Source organism: Myodes glareolus, chromosome X (assembly GCF_982192425.1).
Source record: "Myodes glareolus chromosome X, mMyoGla1.1, whole genome shotgun sequence".
In the NCBI taxonomy this organism is placed as follows: domain Eukaryota; kingdom Metazoa; phylum Chordata; class Mammalia; order Rodentia; family Cricetidae; genus Myodes; species Myodes glareolus.
This window is the reverse complement of record NC_142053.1, coordinates 54,887,955-54,907,494: the sequence shown is the minus strand read 5'-3', so window position 1 is coordinate 54,907,494 and position 19,540 is coordinate 54,887,955. Positions and strand designations below refer to the sequence as shown.

The 19,540-nt window shown below is 42.5% G+C and overlaps 1 protein-coding gene across 2 annotated transcripts in view; it reads left to right on the top strand.

The window, feature by feature from the left end:
- The first annotated feature begins 2,098 nt into the window (after positions 1–2,098).
- Drp2 (dystrophin related protein 2) overlaps positions 2,099–19,540 on the top strand; it is a 51,481-nt gene continuing 34,039 nt past the window's right edge. Inside the window, exon 1 of one of the 2 annotated variants that reach the window (XM_085684970.2) lies at positions 2,099–2,483. The gene's annotated coding sequence lies outside the window, so the exon portion shown is untranslated. The remainder of the gene's footprint in view (positions 2,484–19,540) is intronic. The other variant, XM_048417967.3, reaches the window with a different exon arrangement.

Genomic DNA, 19,540 nt, shown 5'->3' with positions numbered 1-19,540 from the left:
CCTGGTGTGGAGGTTAAAGGACAACCTCAAGGGTCCTTCTTTTCATTTCAGACAAGGTCTATCATTAACTTGGAACTTTACCGAGAGTGCAGGTCAGCTGGCCAGCAAGCTGCCTCTGCTGCCCATCTTGCCAACACGGCATTTAGTCCCTGGGTCTTTTTTACATGGTGCTTGGGAACCAAACTATGGTCCCCACACTTGTGAAGCAAGCACTCTACTAGCCAAGTCATCTCCCCAGCCCAGAAACCAGTGACATTTCTTGCACCTGGTTGGGGCCTGGTGTCTTTGTGGCTAAGAGCACTTACTGCTCTTTGCAGGGGACCCAGATCCAGTTCCCAGCACACACATGGTGGCCCATAACTGTCCCTAGTGACTCCACGTCCTCTCTGACTTCCACGGACACCAGACATACATACACATGGTGTGCATTCATTTATGTAAGCAAACCACTCACACACATTAAATAAAAATGAAAAACATTTTTAAAAGCTTCATGGAAGGGCAGTTAGTTCTCATTTTGTTTCCTTTGAAGAGATCAGGCCTTGTTTCTGGCCATTTGCTAAGCCAGTGACTTCAATGTTTAAAATCTCTTCCTAAAAAGCGTGCACACGCGCGCGCACGTGCGCGCACACACACACACTTTTTCCTAACAGAGGCTCTTGAATAATGATCATATTGAAAACATTCATAATTATAATATTGCACCACGTGACCGCAGATAATAATGAGCTTCTTCCCAAATTGCTAAACGGCTATAGCATTTCCACCAAGAAAAGATGCTAAGTTGGTGAGATGGTGCTATATTAATTAGCTGAGCATTTCTACAATGTAAATATAGATTAAAATAGCCAATTACACCCTACTGAATAAGCGCCATTACTATTTTCCAATTTAAATTATTTTAAAATATTTTTCTCAAGGCTTGGGATAAAGTTCAGTTGGTAATGCGGTTGGCTAGCAGACACAGGGCCCTAGATTTGTCCTCTGCCACAACACAAACCAACATGGTGCTGCAGGCCTCTAAAGGCAGCACCAGGAGGTGAAAGCAGAAGGATCAGAAATTCAAGGTCACCCTTAACTGCATAACAAGTTTGAGGTCAACCTGGGATACATAATATCGTGTCTCAAATAAAAAAAAAACTTTTGCCATTTAAAAAAAATCACAAAATAAAGAAAGTGCAACTCAATACATAATAATAATAAAACAGTGATTGTAGTCATTGTAATAGTTTTCAGTCCTTTAGACATACGAACACCAGTCCCAGATCCCACTAATTCAGAAGCGTTTTTCTGTTTTAAGTCCCACTGCCATCAGAGCACAGTTCCCATCCTCAGTGGAATTCAGTAACACCCCGAAGCATTCCCCTTCTCCCGTACAGTTCTCAGAAGCAGAGGGAGGAAGGAAGGGGTCTCTTTGCCAAGGCCTGGAGCTGAAAGGGCTTCGAGCCTTAGTCTCTTAGGGGTAAGAGGATGGCGGTGAGCATTTTCTGACTGCCTTTCCTCAACCACCCATTCATTGTTCATTCTCTCAACAAATCTGTGTTATGTGACCTGCTGTGTGCCGAGCCCTCAGTAAAGGAATGTCATGTCCTGCATCCAAATCTGTCGGGGTGTGGGCAACTTAAATCTTTCACAGTTAAAAGAGAGAGAGCCGGTGTGGATGAAATCAATGGCAGTAAGTGGGGAAGCCAGTGAGGTGCGCCAGGAAGGAGCTGTGTTCTCTCAAATCATTCAAAGTCCCCTTTTCTTTCCTTTACTTGTTGAGTTTCACACACTGAAGGGCTAAGAGGGAGTGACTCCAAGAGCTCAGAGGTCACTGGCAGACTGTGCTGTGCCCCAGACTGCACCTTGAGTATCAATAACAACTGTGAGACAAGAGTGTTTCAGAACACTCCCGGAACAGAAATTGAATCCTGGACTGGCTACTGTGGGGCCCCTGCCAGCTGCTGGCTCCAAAGTTGGTTTTGGCTCTGGGCTGGATATGTGGAAGTTGGGGGCCAGACACTTTGCTCAGCTCAGCAGCTCGTATTGATCTCCGGGGCTCTTTTGTCTCCTCCTCCCAGTGGAAGTCTCTCCTCCTTCTCCCCCTCTCCCCCTCTGCCTTTCAGGCTCTTCCGCTTTGCTCTTCTGCTTCTAATGAATTGAAAATCTCCGAGAGCTGCCACCACGGCTCTGGTACTTTGAGAAAACTGTCCTTGCTCTCTCGACATTCGTCCAGTCAAGGGTATCTTTGCCGGAGGTCGGAACGGTGCTGTTAGTACTGGTGATGATTGCATAGCAACACAGAGCTGCACCGAGAGGGGAGGAGGAGGAGAAGGAGAAGGAGGACAGGGAGGTGGGAGAGACAGAGGGAGAGTGTGCACACAGCAGCTGTCGGCATCCCTGTCTCAGGGACTTCTTTGCTGATTCACAGAGGCGGCTTAGCCCGGGCCTCCCAGTCTCCAAGCTACTCGCCTGCTTCACAGACCTGACGGAATCCGAAGGTAGGCCACAGAGCAATTATTCCCAAGCCTCGCCCTCGTTCAGCTGGCTGAAAGAAGGGACGCTTCAGGGCTAGCACTGTCTTAGGGGGTGTCGGTCCGCCTGTTCTTGTCCGCTTGCATGTGCCTTTGCGGGGAAACTTGCATTAAAAATGCTTCTAATGAAGTAGTCACTGATTGGATTCATAAAGGAGAAAGAAGATACGGAAGACTAGTAACTCAAGCCAATTTGAGCACTTGTGATCTAAAAGATGAGTAAGAGGAAGGTCCATGGTTTATTTCTTTGATAGGAATGGGGTGTTTATTTATTTAACTTAGATTTTTCGGGGGCATGCTTTTTGTCTAAGGGCAGGCTTACCAGTGAGAGGGAAGGCGTATGTGTGGAAAGCGCTTGCTGGGAAGAGGAGAGAGGCAATACTAGACCTCTAATTTTCTGTGCAAATGAGTGTTCTGGCCAGGACATAGGACACGGGAGTTCTTCCCTGAAGTAAACTGGACTCAGGCTTAGAGCCCCAGGTTAAGGGATCATAGCATCTCTGCACTGACTTCCTGACCCCCCTTCATTTTCCCTGATGCAATTTCCCCCATTGTCTGCTCTGTTTTCTGATTCCTTCATTGCCTCCTGTAACCGGCAGGCAGCCTTTACCTCTCTAGAGCATAGTTTTGAGTGATTTGACACAGAGCTTACTTCTCCAGAGTCCAACACCCCATTTCCTTCTATATTCCCTGCCTCTCCTAGCCCCAGGCTAAGTGCCCCAACCTGGTACGTGGGACTGAGACTGGATGGGTAAATGCTCTTTATCCTTCTTTTGATAGATAAGTGAGGACAGATCTCAGGGGCTCCAAACAGGTGAGGTAGCTGGGGGTGGGGAGAAGAGATCTCAGGAGCATCTCCTGTTAGCTGCTATTAAAGCATGACGTTTGCAGTCAGAAAGCGAACACACTTGTGTGCTTTCCTTTCCATTGTTCAGAAGAACAAAGGCATTAAACATCGCTATGTATACTTCGTTTCTAAATTAGAGGCCCCCAAGCCCCCCAAGTAAGTCACCTCCAAGAAAGTCTGGTGGAAGCCACACACCTCAGCATTCTTGGGCTGAGGTTTGGGTGGGGAGAAGGGTCCAAGGAATCTCAGTGCTGGAAGTTGAAATAAATGTCCTGTCCCTGAAGGAAGACGAAGCAGAGCTGCTCCTTCCCTGGGCAAGCAGGTCTCTCTACCTTGAAGTGCTGACCCCTGCCAACTCTTGATGTAGGAGATGAAGGCACAGAGGAAGAGACTTGTGCCTTCCAGATTAGGCCCTAGCTGAGTGGCTTTGAGCTGCCACCAGGGACACCGTTCACTCTGCTGTCACCTAAAAGAAGGGAGCTTGGCTTGAAGCAGCAAACTTAGGATAGGCCCAAAATCCAGGGGGGGGGGAGGAAGAAAACATTTAGGGTATGGTCCTTCCCATTGCTGATGCTCAGAAGTTTCTGGTGTTCGATCCGCCATTATACTGGGGAGGCTAGATCTCAAAACTGATCAAGAACATCCACTGAGAGAAACCCCACTCAGCGAATGTTACAGAACATTATCACAGTCTTCCCTTCAAGGGGAGTCTTACCCTTTTTTTAAAAATCTTTTTATTAACCTTTTAATTTATCTCAAGTGTGTGTGGAAAGAGGGGGCATGTGCCATGATTCATGTGGAGGTCAGAGGACAACTTGGCAAAAGTCAGCTCTGTTCCTTCCATCACGCAGGGCCCAGGGATCAAACTCAGGTCCTTAGGTTGGGCAGCAGGTGTCTTTACCCACTGAGCCATCTGACTAGTCCTTCCAAAGGATTCCAAACAGTGACAGCTAAAGTAGTAACAAAACCTTCCCAGGGCAACAGTTTTAGGAGAATATTAATAGATTCCGGTTTAAAGTGTGTGTCTGTGTGTGGGGGTAAAGCAATGTTTTGGAAATGCTTCTTAAAACTGAATTTTCCCCCTTGGAGTGTGACAATATACACAAACCATATTAAAGACTCTGAGGAGGACAGCTAAGAATACATCTGAATATTTTTTGACATAGGAAACACTTGAGCATTTTGCAGGGATGAGTTTAGCCATTGTTGCTAACTAACCAATTAATCAATCAGACAAACAAAGAAGCAAAAACTTGAAGGAAGCAGTCATCTGAAAACAAAAGTCTCTAAGACAATCTGCTCCAGCATTGTAGCTTCAAACGTGCAAACGCAAGAGTCTAACCAAATTGCTCTCCTTCCTATAGCTAATGAAAGGCTGAGAGATTCTCTCCTGATTTCCCCCTACTGCACCCAACTGCTAGGTCTCTGGTGGGGTCCCTCCTGTGGAACTGATCCCAGAAAAGAAAATGAAGAAGCTTTGAGGACTGATCTTCTAATTTTGAATGCAGCATCTATATTTATTACACTGCATTTAGTGTCTTGTTATATCTGAAAATGATCAGATTCCATTCGGCACGGGATTTGTTGAATCTGTAAAAGCACTATGTTATGAAATGTTTTGCACATTCAAAGCAGCATCAAGAATAATGTGATGTCCAGAAAGACATTACTAATAGTCAATTCTTTCATAATGTAAGCTCCCTCCCTCCACAGTGAATACTATCCTGGATGTAGTTTTTGTTACTCTGATTTATTCATACTTTAATTCTTTCTCTCTCTATGTGTGTGTGTGTGTGTGTGTATATAGATATAGTCGTATATGTGTATATATGTGTGTTTAAAAACATATGCTGCTCTTTATATTTTGTATCAATGGCATTCAATGTATGTATTATTCTACAACTTGTTTTTTATAGTCAATATTATACTTACAGAATCCTTCCATATTGTAATATATGGCTCGAATTCATTTATTTTTCAGTAATGTATTTATGAACCTCAGCAGAATTTATTTAGCACATTCTACTTCTGGTGGTTGAGACAACCTCCAGCTCGGAGCTATGACCACCAGGGCTTCTGTGTTCCTTCTTGGGTAGTTACGTTTAGGTGAATGCTTCCGTCAGGAAGATTATCTGGAATGAAATTGTCCACTCATAAAATATGAGCAGGAGCAGCTTTAAGACATAGTCTCAATTTCCTCTCCAAATTCGCTTACAATCTCACTAGTAGTAGGAAAATTCCAGCTTTATTGAGTTAATGAGCTCTTGGAATAAAATTCTCACCTATGACGATGTATCTTTAAGCCTTCGGGTGGGAAATAAATTTCATTTCTCAAAAGTGCTTGATAGGTCTTATCACAGGAATGCCTTTCCTTGTCAATTTCCACCTGTCAATTAAGGGTTGCTTAGATGATCTCACAGGTCTCTTCCTTTTTGACAGGTGAAGTTTCTTGGGCTTATTCATTATGTCAGGTGCATCAGAAGTAGAGACTTGGCTTTGGCTATGCTGCAGGAATTGATTTTAGGGGCACATACGTCATGTGTGCCTCCTTTCTTGCTGCCATGTTGTCTAGTAGAAAGGTCACGTCAGGAGAGGGAAGACGGTCGTGTCAGGTCAACCTCGGGCTGAGGCAAGGCGTCTGTAGCTGCAGGAAGACGTCCCATTCTGTTCTTCCCTACATTTGTCCACCTTAAAACTCCAGGTTTTTTTCTTCTGAGAATAATAAATGGTTTGTCAAAAGTGGGGGCGGGTAAAGAAAAAGAGAGAATTCCATTTATGCAGCTCCCCAGAAGTGGCAGTAAACAGTTTGGTGTATATTTGTCTAGACTTTCTTTCTGCACATATTCACACTTAGATTTATAATTGCACTTACAAAATTGGACTTTTATCAAGTGTAACATTCTAACAGATGTTTGCTTTGACCTAAAATGTATGTTTGGCATCTGTGGTGGTTAGTGTGGTTAGTCTAGCTTGACACAAGCTAGAGCTATGTTGGAGGAAGGAGCCTCCACTGAGGAAGTACCTCTGGAAGACTGGTCTGTGAGCAAGGCGGTGGGGAATTTTACTTACAAATGATTGATGTGGGCGAGTCCAACCCACTGTGGGCAGAGCACCCCTGGGCAGGGGGTCCTGTGTAAAAAAGAAGGCTGAGGAAGCTGTGAGGAGCAAGCCAGAAAGCACCATTTCTCCATGGCCTCCGCATCAGTTCCTGCCTCCAGGTTCCTTCCTTGAGTCCCTGCCCTGATACCTCACGAGAAGCTATGAGGTGAAATAAACCATTTCCTCCCCAGGTGGCTTTTGGTTATGGTGTTTATCACAGCAATAGAAAGCAAATTAAGATAGCATCGGATAAGTCTTTTTAGCAGCTCCCTCACAGTCTGTATGAGTAGCTGCAACGGAAAACATTTGAGTACTTGCTAAACACCAGAACGTAGGAAGTCACTGCTTGCAACCAAGTAAGGAGACATAGATCTCTTTCCCATGGCTGCTGACTTCTCTCCCGCAGCCCAAGGTGACATTGCCTGACCACCCTTCCTCTCACAGTGTGGCTTTTGTACTGGACAGCGTGGCAGTAAAAGAGGAGGCACACGCTCTGGGTCTTTTTGTTACCCTGTTCTGTAGCCCGAGCAGCTGAAGTACAATAAGGCTAGAGAGCCGGTGCAGATTTTCTCTAGTAAGTGGCAGAGCCAGATGCAGAGGCGAACATTCTGGCTCTGGGCCTATGCCCTTGCCCATTGTGCTGTGCCTCCTCTCAGGCACAGGCCACGGACCAGTTTCCTGTTGATGGAAATTTGACTCACTCGCATGATGTTTGCTCTCTCACAATACACTGTAGCAGACATCCTTCTCTAGCTCTCTCAGTCGGGCAAGTTTCTAACCGGCAGCTTTTAGGTGGAAAGAGTTTATTTGTTCATTTTAAAGTATTGATTGAGCGCTAGATATTGAGGAAGCTCTGAGCTCAAACCGAGAAGCTTGTCAGGCCAGAAATTTATTTCTAAGATATCCTGCAAAGGGCGTTTAAGTGCTTTGCAGGGTTTCTCAGCTTGATACTACCCCCGACAGACAGATTCACTGCATTCTGCTTTTGCTTGCTTGCGTGCGTGTGTGTGCATGTGCGTGCATGTGTGTGTGTGTGTGTGTGTGTGTGTGTGTGTGTGTGTGTGTGTGTGTAAAGTTGATTTGTCTGCTTTGTGTCCAGTCGTGTTTTTCTGTGATGGTTTCCTTTTGCTGTAAAGAGAGGCTTCTTTGATGAGGCCCACTCAACAGGAGGGGAATCATGCCCAGTACTGGAAACTGCGCCAACTTTTGGGGGCTAGTGAGGTCATGGACCTTGGAAAAGAATCTGCCACTGCCACTTTGGTAGACCAGCATAATTTCTTACTACATTCTAAAGCTATCCTTACACCCACAAATAAAGTATAGCTGCCGCCCTGTTACAAAGTACTGCAGGCAACTAACGGCTGCTAGGAGAAGGAAAATTACCCTCTCCAGGGATGTGCCCCTTTAGTGGATGTCCAACGCAGAGCGGTCAGCCCTGAAACTATATGCATACTAGCAACAGAAACAGACTTAGCGGGTTATATTTATGTATCTGTGTATACACAAACATACATTATGCAAAATACACATATGCTAATAAAACATTAAAAACAATACCACCACTTTGGAAAGTGGTTAGTTTAGATCATTAGGGTGAAGTTGTAATGCTTGAATCCTACTGGCACTGCTAGGGGAGGGAAGAATGAGGAGGAAGGAGAGAACATACATGTAGAGAGATGCAAAAGTCCTACCATGATGCGACACAGCCTGGACCAGTGTCGCACTGTTCGTTTGAATTCATAGCTTCTAAATCTGTGAACTAAATGCAATTTAAAATTGTTTAAAATAGTGGTTTTGTTTTCTGTTTTTAGTTTTTAAGACAGATTTCTCTACATAGTCTTAACTGACGTCGAGTTCACTATGTAGACCAGGTTCGCCCCAAACTGACAGAGATCCATCTGTCTCTGCTTCCCGAGTACTTGGATTAAGGGGGTGTGTTACCACACCCAGCCTAAAATACTGTTTTAAATTGAAATAGAATTACATCATTTCCTTCCTTCCTTCCTCCCTTCCTCCCTCAGCTCCTTTTAGCTCCTTTCCCTCGAACCCATCCTATGTTCACCCCCACGCTCTCGAGTTGATAGCTTCATTTGCTTTATTATTGTTACGTGTGTATGTGTGTATTTAATTTATGGCGTTTTCATACTTGCGCACAATGTATCCAGATCTCAAATGTGCACACACATGTGCACATCCATTACTCTTCCTCTCTCTTGTTCCCCTCCCTCTTTCATCTAATCCCCTTCATCTTTCCAACCAGCTCCCCTTCTCTGCTTGCTAGAGACCAGGGACAATAGTATCTCATAGTGTGATTTCTAGAATTTACAAAGACAACATCATGTAAGAGCGAAGAACTTGCATTCTTGGATAGAACTGCCCAAGGACAGATTTCAGCTCTTTGCCACATGGCTTCAGTAGGACTGAACAAATTACTTTCTGTCTGTGTGCCTGTTTTCTCATTGCATTTTGAAGACAATTACAATTGTTTTATAGGATTGATGTATATGTTAACATTTAGTTAACTCATATATATGTTATATATAATATATGTGATATATAGAATATGATTATGTGTGTATGTATTTGGTAGGTTATTTTCTCTTGAGATAAGGTCTCTCTGTGTAACCCAGGCTGTCCTTAGACCCATAATCCTCCTGTTGCACTCTTCAGGGTTTTTTTCCTTTTTTTTTTAGAAACAGGGTTTCTCTGTTTAACGTCCCTGGCTGCCCCAGAATTCACTCTGTAGACCAGGCTAACAGAGATCCGCCTGCCTCTGCCTCCAAAGTGTTGGGATTAAAGGCGTGTGCCACCACCGCCTGGCCAGACTCCTGATTTACAGGTATGCACCCCCATGCCTCGTCAGGAGATTTCTCTATTGTTGTTCATTTGGATATGGAAAAACTACCACATCGCTTTTTCCCGCAAAACAACTGAAGACCTTGTTTAGCTCTTTTCCTGTTGCTGGGATATGATACTCGGACAGAGGCTACAGAGATGGCTCAGCGGTTAAGAGCACTCGCTCCTCTTCCAAAAGATCCAAAAGCAATTCCCAGCACCCACATCAGGCAACTCCCTGTAACTCCAACTCCAGGAGATGCAATCCCTCTGGCCTCCAAGCACTAGGGCATGCCTACATACAGACACATAGCAAAAACAGATTAACCTTTTCACAAATATTTGGGGGACAGTAAGTGAAAGAGAAAAGAGTTTGTCATGGCTCACAGTTCAGGCATTACATCATAGTAAGAATGCCCATGTTAGTTTTTGTCATCTTGACACAAACCTAGATGTATCTGGAAAGAAAGAATCCTGGGGAAATTTCTCCATCAGATAGCCTATAGGAAGGTCTATAGGTCATTCTCTTAATTATTGAAGGGGGACAGCCCTTTGCAATGTGGGCAGTGCCACTCCTTGGCTGGAGGTCCTGGGTTGTATAAGAAAGCAGGCAGAGCAAGCCATGAGGAGCAAGCCAGTAAGCAGTGTTCCTCCATAGCCTCTGCCCCAGGTTCCTGCTTTGGTTTCCCTTGGTGGACTGTGATTCAGGATGTCTAACCTAAATAAGTCATTTTCTTCCCATACTGTGTTTGGTCACAGTACTTTACCAGAGCAATAGAGACCCTAACTAAGACAGCAGAGAAGTCAAGACCACGGGGGCCTGAAGCAGCTTCTCATATCACATCCAGAATTGCTACTCATATCACATCCAGAATCAGACAATAGGGAAGGGTGAACGCATGCTCAGTTCTCCTTTTCCATTTGATTCAGTCCAAGATTCTCCACACGAACAATGCCCACCCTAGTTAAAACAAGTCTTTTTGTGTTACACAGATTAACACAATGAAGGCAACCCCTCACAGACATTCTCAAAGCCTAGTCCTAGTCCTAATCTAGATAATTTTTCATTGCCTGCCAGGTGATTGTCCACAGTTAGCAATGATTGTCACAGACTTCCATGGCATCTTGAAGGGAAGTGGGGAGAAAGGACAAATAGCTGCTTTTGAATACTTAATATATTTACATGGTTAAAATTCAAAAAGTCCAAACAAATACTGAGTCTGAAATCCGGATTTCTAAGATGCACAGGTGGTTCAACAGTGAGGAGCACCTGTCTGACCTGCAGAGGATCTGGCTTCAGTCCCCAACACCCACATGGAGCTTTTTAAATTTTTTTTCCTTGTTTGTTTTGGTTTGGTTTGGTTTGGTTTTTTTTGAGACAGGATTTGTCTGTATAACAGCCCTGGCTGTCCTGGAACTCGCTCTGTAGACCAGGCTAATCTCAAACTCACAGAGATTCACCTGCTTCTGCCTCCTGAGTACTGGGATTAAAGGCGTGCGCCACCACCACCTGGCCCATATGGAGCTAACAATAGTCTGTAATTCCAGTTCCAGGGGATCTGATGTCCTCTTCTGACCTCCATGGTACATACATGCTACACATACATATATGCAGGCAGACACTCATACACATAAAAATATACAAAACCCATATTTCCTATTGATGACATGAGCTTTTTATGATGTGAATTATAGTTTCATTTTTCAGCCTGGTCTGTAATTACATGGAGATGTACTTATAATAATCAATATATTTTAAATCTATGCTCAATGTGCTTTTAAAAATACATGTACTGCTTGTTTTTTTTTTAAGGGAGAAAGTCCCAAAGGAGTGGGAGAGAAGACTTTCTCTCTACTAGCCATTCATTTCCCTTCTCCAATGGTAACCAATTATCTTATGTACTTCCAAAAGATATTTTATTACAAGTAGAAAGGCATTTTTTTCATTTTTTTGTGAGCAAATGCAGACTAAGCATCTTGGTTTCTTTCTTGTTTTTTACTGTATGAAAATGCATTGTAGCCGTGCACAGTGGAGCATGCCTATAATTTCAGCTACTTAGGATGCAGAGAAAGAAAGAGAAACAGTACCCCTCAGTCTCAAAAATGAAAATGCCCGAGGCTGGAGCTCTAAGGTAGACCACTAGCCTAGCATGCATGAAACCAAATCCCCAGTTACATGTGCATGCGCACACGCGTGTGCGCGCGCGCGCGCGCACACACACACACACACACACACACACACAAGCACACCATAGAGCAAAGAAATCAAGGGCCCTGGTTAGGTTCTGTTATGTTTCAGCATGCTCACCTGAAAATGAAATTCTAATTCTGCCTGGGAAAACCTTGCCAGATTATCCTAAAAAACCTTTTGTTTGCTTGCTTGCTTTTGTTTATTTCTTTGTTTGAGGCAGTCTCGCTCATCCCAGGCTGCCAGCTAAGTGCTATGTACTCGAGAATGACTGAAATCTCTATCCTCCTCTCTTCACCTTCTAATTGATGGAATTATAGGCATGGACCGCGGTGCCTGCCTTATGTGTAGATGATCTTGAAAGACAGTTTAGTGGGCTTCAAGTTCATGCTGTACAAAGTGTGGGAATAATAGTGTTTTGATGCCTGCCAATCTTAAACACTTATATTTGAAAGACTAGCAAAATAAGTCCTCAGCCATCATGCTCAGGAACCCACAGCAACTGTGGTTACCTACACAGACCTGCAAAAGATGGGGACTTCAACATTCAATCATAGGTGAAGGAGGGGCTCATGAGGCCCCACCCATCCTTGAGGAGTTCTTGACAGTTAGTGGTTGCTTGGGGGAGAAGGAATCACTGTCTTCAGTGTTGTTGTCTCTGCTTAGCTGCCCATGCTCCAGTAAATAACCTCCCATCTGCTTATGCAGACGCCCTAGTCTAACACACTGAGGTCCTCCAAACAACACAACACAAGACACAAACATAGGAGAATTTGTTGGGAGGAAGAGGGTGAGCTGGAGGGAGAGGAGAGCTATAGGGGAACGAGGATGATCAAAATATGTTATATACATGTATGAAATTGACAATGAATAATAAATCTGAGACATAAGGCTTAGAGCAGCGAATTGACTCAAGGCCATAGAATGAAACGTAAAACCAGAGGGTCCTAATACTGGGACCAGAAGGAATTAATATTCTTGTTTTGTTATGCTTTATTTATTGAGACATGGTTTCTTTACATAGCTCTGGCTGTCCTGGAACTGACATGGTGCACCTTCTTATGACGTTCTGGCCAGAACTCCAAATAAGAACTTTGGAAAAAAAAAAAAACCCTATCAACTGCTCGGAAATCATTTGCAACTATGCTAGACAGTAATCTTGAAACTTAACCATCACTTTACTTTTGCAGGATCCCATAAAGAGAACACAACCCCATGACAACGGGAAGCAATTCTAGAGGACTATGTCCCCTCTCCCAACAAAGTTTGTCCTCAGGGTTGAGAACACCATTTAGGGGTTGTTGATTATTACTTGTATCAGGTAGAGGGTTGGGGTGGAAACTATGTAGGTTCAGAAATAAAATAAAAAAGGGATCATAATAGTGGGTGATAGAGTGAATACTTGTGAACTATTATTTATGGATAATTTACATTGGTATAGTTTTTTGTATATTGATACAAGTTCAAATTATATTTGTTATTTCTGTTTACAATATTTGTTCACCTATACAAAGTTATTTTGACAGATTGTATACATGCATGTTTCTACCTTTGTTTAGGGTATTTTGTATATTGATACAAATTTTAGGATATATTTTCATATTGCATTATATATTATTCTTATCTCTGATCAAGATACTTATACATTGTTCACATTTTGAGGTCATTGTCCTCATTTGCTGCACATTTATTTACAGATTATTTAATATTCTGACATGAAGTCCTAGTCTTTAAGTTATATAGGTATTAAATATTATAGGCCAATAGTTGTTCTTGTTTGTTATGCATATAGTCAGATTAATTAGGTTCTTTAGATACATAAAGATTGTATTCTGCCTAGATAGGCAATCTTCAACCACTTCAAGGATCTGTAAAACATGGCATTTAAATAACTTAGGGTTCTGTTGGCATGAAACATGATGGCTCCTGACAGCACCAATCTATTCCCAAGAGAATGCTGAGACCAAAGACACTCCACTCGGAGTTTGTTTTCTTCTTGGCACAATTGGCCTTTGGGCAAGGAACTGCCCATGCCTCAACCTCTGACAAAGTACATGGTATCTGGACTAGATAAGCAGGACACAAGGAAAAGGACTGCCAAACCTTGCCAAGACAGGGTAAGATGGTTCTCAAAAATTCCCTGCCTCTAAAAATGATCTGTCAGTTACACTAGTTTAGCCAAAGTTGATTGCTTCAACATTGCAAATGAGAACTTGGGGTGATTGCTCAGGTAGCCAATTGTCTCTGTCATATACTGCTTGCTTTGGAAGCTACTTAATTGCACTTCCTGCCTACTCAAGTAATACATCTCCCTTCTCAGACCTTTGAAGGGGTTAAAGATTAGATAGTCATAGTTATCTTCCTCTTATGATTTAGCCAAGCTTATTTCCGATGCAAGACTTAGACTCTTTGGAATAGAATGTTTATTAAAACATTTGTCATGTGTTCCTTACTTAATATTGTTTATGTTGTTTGTAATTTTATACTTGATATCAGTTCCTATTGTATATAGTTTGGTATTTGGGTTTGGATCACTCTTGTTTAGATAATAGGAGGAGGTGATGGAGAAACCTTGTTAACCAATTATCTTTATGAGGTGGGACCAAGTTAGGCTATGGCTTTCTGGGACCTGGAGAAAAAACAGGCTTGCAGCCCAGATGCACTCTCTCTGTGGTTCCCTCGCTGCACAGCTGAGCTTGGATTTCTTGTTCCAGTTTCATGAGTTTTCCCCTTATAATAAATAAAATATAATTGTTTATCTTTTAATTAGCCTAGTTATTTCCTGAACCGAGATAACTTCTACATAATCCCAACACATTGGAGGTAAAAGCAGGAGAAATACAAGGTCTAAACTAGCTTGGGCAGCATATAAAAGCCCTGTCTCAAAAATAATCAACAACATTTTAGTTAAATGTTCAATTAGCCTGCAAGTTAATGAGTTCTGCTGTAGCATTTTTCTATGTGTCACTATATTTTATTCTAATTTACAGCCCTCCCTCATTGCCTCCATCCAATCCTTTGCTGATCCCTTTTCTGATAGGGGTTAAAATGAAATCACAAAGCAGTTTTCAGTGGAATTTCCCTAATGGCTGTGTTCATTTTTTCCCAAATATTTGTTAGCTTGTTTGTTTGTTTATAAGTCATATGTTGGGAGACTCGAGTACTGAAGTCATTCACTATTATTATATCAAGACCCACGTGGCCTTCTGTGCCCTTTAGTGTTTGGTTTTTTGATGTTGGGAGCCTTAATATTTATGCATGTGTATTTATGATTGTTATAGTCTCTTTATTATTATGTATGTATTTATATCTTCTGACTTAATTTGAAATCTTCATCCTCAGGTGCTAGACTAACTATGTCAGTTGTATTTTTGGCTTCCGTTCACTTCCGTTCACTTAATAAGCTGACTTCCATTCCTTGATGCATATGTGTTTTCCAGTCTGTTTCTTGATAATGCATAGTTAGATGAGTTAGATATAATATTTTATACCAGTCAGCTATTCTGCATTTCTTTGTTGATGAGCAAAGGTCACTTACATTTCAGATTATTATTGAGAGATTTTTAAAAATATGAATTCTTGTCATTTTATGGGTTTTTTTTTTGGTGGGGGATGCTTGATTATCACTTGCTCTTTTCTTTATCTTTTATTAGCACTAGAGGTTTGTTTGCTGGTTTTCTGTGTTGGCCACAATTGATTCTTTATTTTCCATTGTTCATCTGTTCCTCTCAGGAAGTTTGTTCTCTCCTGTGCTCTCGTGATTGAGACTTCCTGTTTCTGTTTCTCCTTTGTGTGTAGTATTCCTTTAAATATCGTCTACTAGGCCCTACACACAGTAGAGCACAATAGCACAAGAGTCAACCCCACTGGCGGAGGTGCGGGTGAGCCAGCCCCAAAGTTGCGGGCAAGGGAGAGATGCATCATTCCCCCCCCCCAATCAATGCCCAAGGCAGGTGAGAGAGCTGGCCCTGCCCTTCATCAGCTGCAGCACTCAAGAGAGTGGCCCTACACCACACCTGGGTAACACAGTAGAGCTGGGCCTGAAGGTGGAGGTGGAGAGCGGACCCTGAGGACATGAGAGCGGGAGAACTGGTCCTTTACTCGCTGCAAGTGTTGAACTCGCCAGGACAATGCAGGATTGCTGAGAGCTCACCCTGGTGGTGAAGACAGGGAAGAGCTGGTGGTCTGACGAATCTTCCAACTATCCAGGGCCAGAACCAGGGCTATGTGTTGGCCCACTACAACACCCACCCCATCTGTGATGTGTTGGGGCAAGTGAAGACACCAGTCCTTAAGATCCAACACTGAAGGATCTCCACGACAAAGGGCTACAGCAGGATAACCAAGAGGCGTTCCAGTGGGCCAGCATCAATTGTGTAGCAGAAACCAGAGGCCTCAAATCAGACCAAGGACTCTTTGCAATGAACACTTGCAAGTAAAGATGTATGGATAAAAGTGTTTACTGCGTGACTTCACTCGCTGTGTCACACTACAGCTTCCATGACAAGAATGATTTTTTTCCTTCTCTGTTTTTGTTTTTCTTTTTTCTCTTACATTTTATTTGTGTAGGGGGAGAGTGGAAGTTGCAAGGGCAGAGGGCGAATACAAAGGGATGGGGAAATTAATGGGATGGAGATGCATGATGTGAAAGACGACACAAAGAATACATAAAATTTATCTTCTGATCAGCGGTTAGTTTGTGCTTGAGCTGACTTAGTTTACAGTAGTCTTAAAATGTCCTTATTTCTCCATCAATTTTGAAATACAGCTTTGTGTTTGATGGGAGAGTCTTGGTTGGTTGTCACTTACATTCAGAACTTGAAATAGCTCGTCCTTCCTAACTTCCTTCTTCTTTGGTTAGTTTTAGGATTGTGATAAGAGACCTGATGTTTTTATGCTGTGTTTGCTTTTTAAGTAAGTGGTAGTTTTCCTTAAAGTTTTTAACATTATTTCTTTGTTTTGTATTTTTGACTTCTTGACTGTAGCATGCCATGGAGAGGATCTTACTTTGTCATGCCTATTTTGGGTTCCAAATGTCTTTGGAGTTTGAATTTATTACTCTAGATTTGGGAATTTTTATGCTGCTATTTTATTGATTAGATTCTCAGTGTGTGCTGTTTTTGTCTCAATTCCCATCCTATGGATTCTTGGGTTTGGTCTTTTGACCCAGAATTCTTGGAAGTTTTGGTCATGGTCATTTTTCTTTCTTTCCTTCTCTATCTCTTTCTTTCTTCCTTCCTTCCTTCCTCTCTCCCTCCCTCCCTCCCTCCTTCTCCCTCCCTCTCTACCTTCCTCTCTCCCTCCTTCCTTTCTTTCTTTCTTTCTTTCTTTCTTTCTTTCTTTCTTTCTTTCTTTGGTTTTTGAAACAGGGTTTCTCTGTGTAGCTCTGGCTGCCCTGGAAATTGCTGTGTAGACCAGGCTGGTCCTGAGTTCACAGAGATCTGCCTGCCTCTGCCTACTAAGTGCTGTGCACTTGACACCTGGATATTTATTTTCTTATTTCTTCTTATTAGTAGATGTAATGTTTTGTTAACCTTCTCTTTCATTCCTGATATTCTTTCATCTGCTCTGCTGAGTCTATTGGTGGTGTTTTTAAAATTATTTTTAAATTTTGAATTTATTGATTTTTCATTTCTAACATTTATATTATTAACTTTATTTATTTATTGTGGGGAAGAATTTTTGAGAGTAGTTTTTCTTCATCTACCGAATATTTCCCATTGCTCAAACACAGGTTATCAGTGGTACAAGCAACTTAACTCACTAAACTATCTCACTGGCCCTGTTTGTAACATTTCTATTTTACGTTCTCCTGTTTGTAAAATCTCAACTTCCTTGCTGAATTGTCCCTCCACGTTACTGACTTCCTTGTGTAGGTTTTAGATGAGGGCTATGTGCTTATTTGTAGCCTCTTTGGGGTCATCAATCAACCTTTGTCGTAAACTTTGAAAATCTTTCCCTAGCATTTACCAGTTTCCTTTATCTTTTAATTAAATAACTGAGGATCTGTGCCCTTTTGGATTTCTGTGATTAAATTTGCACATCTGTTGTCTGCCTATCTCTTCAGTTTTACTTGGCGATGTTTTGATTGCATAGCCTTCTTTGGAGGGCTCAGTTCCTAGGACAACACAGAGTGGAGAAAACCAAGTGCTTTTGGATGGGATTTCTGCTTCCCTTCCCCTCGTCAGAGAACCCCATGGCCGAAGCTTGTTCAGTTTAGAGTCCTCTGCACTCTCTCTGGCTTTACTGTTACTACCTTCCTGAGCTTCCAAAGTCCTTCCTCTCCTCTCTTTGAAACGCTCTGTTTTCAGTTATTCTTACGCTCCTCCTGGTCACGTGCACCCAGCTTCAGGTCCTCCAGATTACCTGCAACGTGCCAGGATTTCTTTTTCAAAGACAAAGCACTACATCTTTACATCTGCTACTGACTGTGGTCTCTGAGTTGTGCCGACACGGCAATTATTTTCAGATCCATTCTACTTCTTCTTTCACATTTTCAGGTTTTTCTGTACAGTGTGTCCGTGAAAGTTGAAGACGCAGCTCAGCGGTAAAGCTCTTGCCTAGCATTTAAAAGTCCCTGGGCCCTGTCCCCAGCACTGCTAGTAAATAAATAAATAAATAAATAAATAAATAAATAAATTTCAAGTGAAAAGGTTTTTTTTGTTTGTTTGGTTTTGTTTCAAGACAGGGTTACTCTGTGTAGCCCTGGCCATCCTGGAACATCTCTGTAGACCATGCTGGTCTCGAACTCACAGAGATCCACCTGTCTCTGCCTCCTTGCCTCCAGAGTGCTGGGATTAAAGGCGTGTGCCACCACCACCCAGCTCTCAAATGGAAAAATGTGTTAAGGGCTAGAAATGTGGTTCAGTGATATAGAGCTTGTCTAGTATGCTCAAGTCCCCAGATTCAGTTGCTAGCACCATAGAATTTTTTTTTATAATTTTAAGAACATGAATTATTTGTGAATTCAACAAAAATTAGAGCATTTCAACTAGAACTCACTATGTAGATCAGGCTGCTAGAGAGCTGCCCGTCTCCGCCTCCTAAATTCTGGGATTAAAGGTTGCATCACCACACCCAGTTCAATATGTTATATTTTATCTGAGTGACTGATACTTTTCTCTTGGTATTTAGTTGAGAAAATCAATTTTTTAGGCATCCTTTGGAGAATCTTTTTGTGGGTATAAAACTGTGTAGCTGTATAATTGCCAGGAATTTTTAGCTATAATAAGATGTCCTTCACACTACCAGCACCAGAATCTGTTAATAGCCCTCCATGTTGGAACCACGAACCCTTGAAGAAGCAGGTACTTGATGCATGAAGTCTATAGATGTCTAAATGTGTTAAGCGGTTTTCTCATTCCGTAAGTTCTAAAAGTACAGCTACTATTGTGGGTGTGAGTGGGTGAAGTGAGACTTTTTTTCATCTTAGGAAGGGACCTTTATATGTAAAATGTTGCGAACTGGTGGGATAGAGTCTAAAAATGGTCACTATTTAATCATCACTCCCAGGAATCAAAGATGATTGCTTCTTCCCCTTTGGAGGGCGGTTTGCTTTGGCCACACATTGAAAGAGGCCACCATTTTCATTTGCAACGTCATCCTTGCTGCTTATCCTCATGTTGTATACATTTATTAGACCCTCAATTGATTTGTACATCAAACGTTCTCAAAGTTCATCAGTCCTGATGTATAAAGCTAAATGTCTCCAGCACAATTGATTACGTAACATTGCCCTCACCTCTTACCACGCCAAATGGGTTCTTTTTCCCCGTATTCCTGCTCTTGCTGTTGGCAAAGTTACCCACCCAGCTCCCAAATTAGAAATTTTGACTCCTTCAGCTCCCTCATCTTTCACATCCAATTTGCCTTGGAGTCCCAAACAGTTTACCTCTTCAGTGTGCCTCAAAGCTTGCGGTCTGCTCGTGCATCCGGCCTACCTATTTATTCGAGACTAGTTTTCTCAGTGTGTCCTTCCTCTGGGAGAATCGCCACACAAGGCAAGCGGGGAAAATCTGGCCGTGTCATTCTGCTGCTTCAAATCGTCAGTGCCTC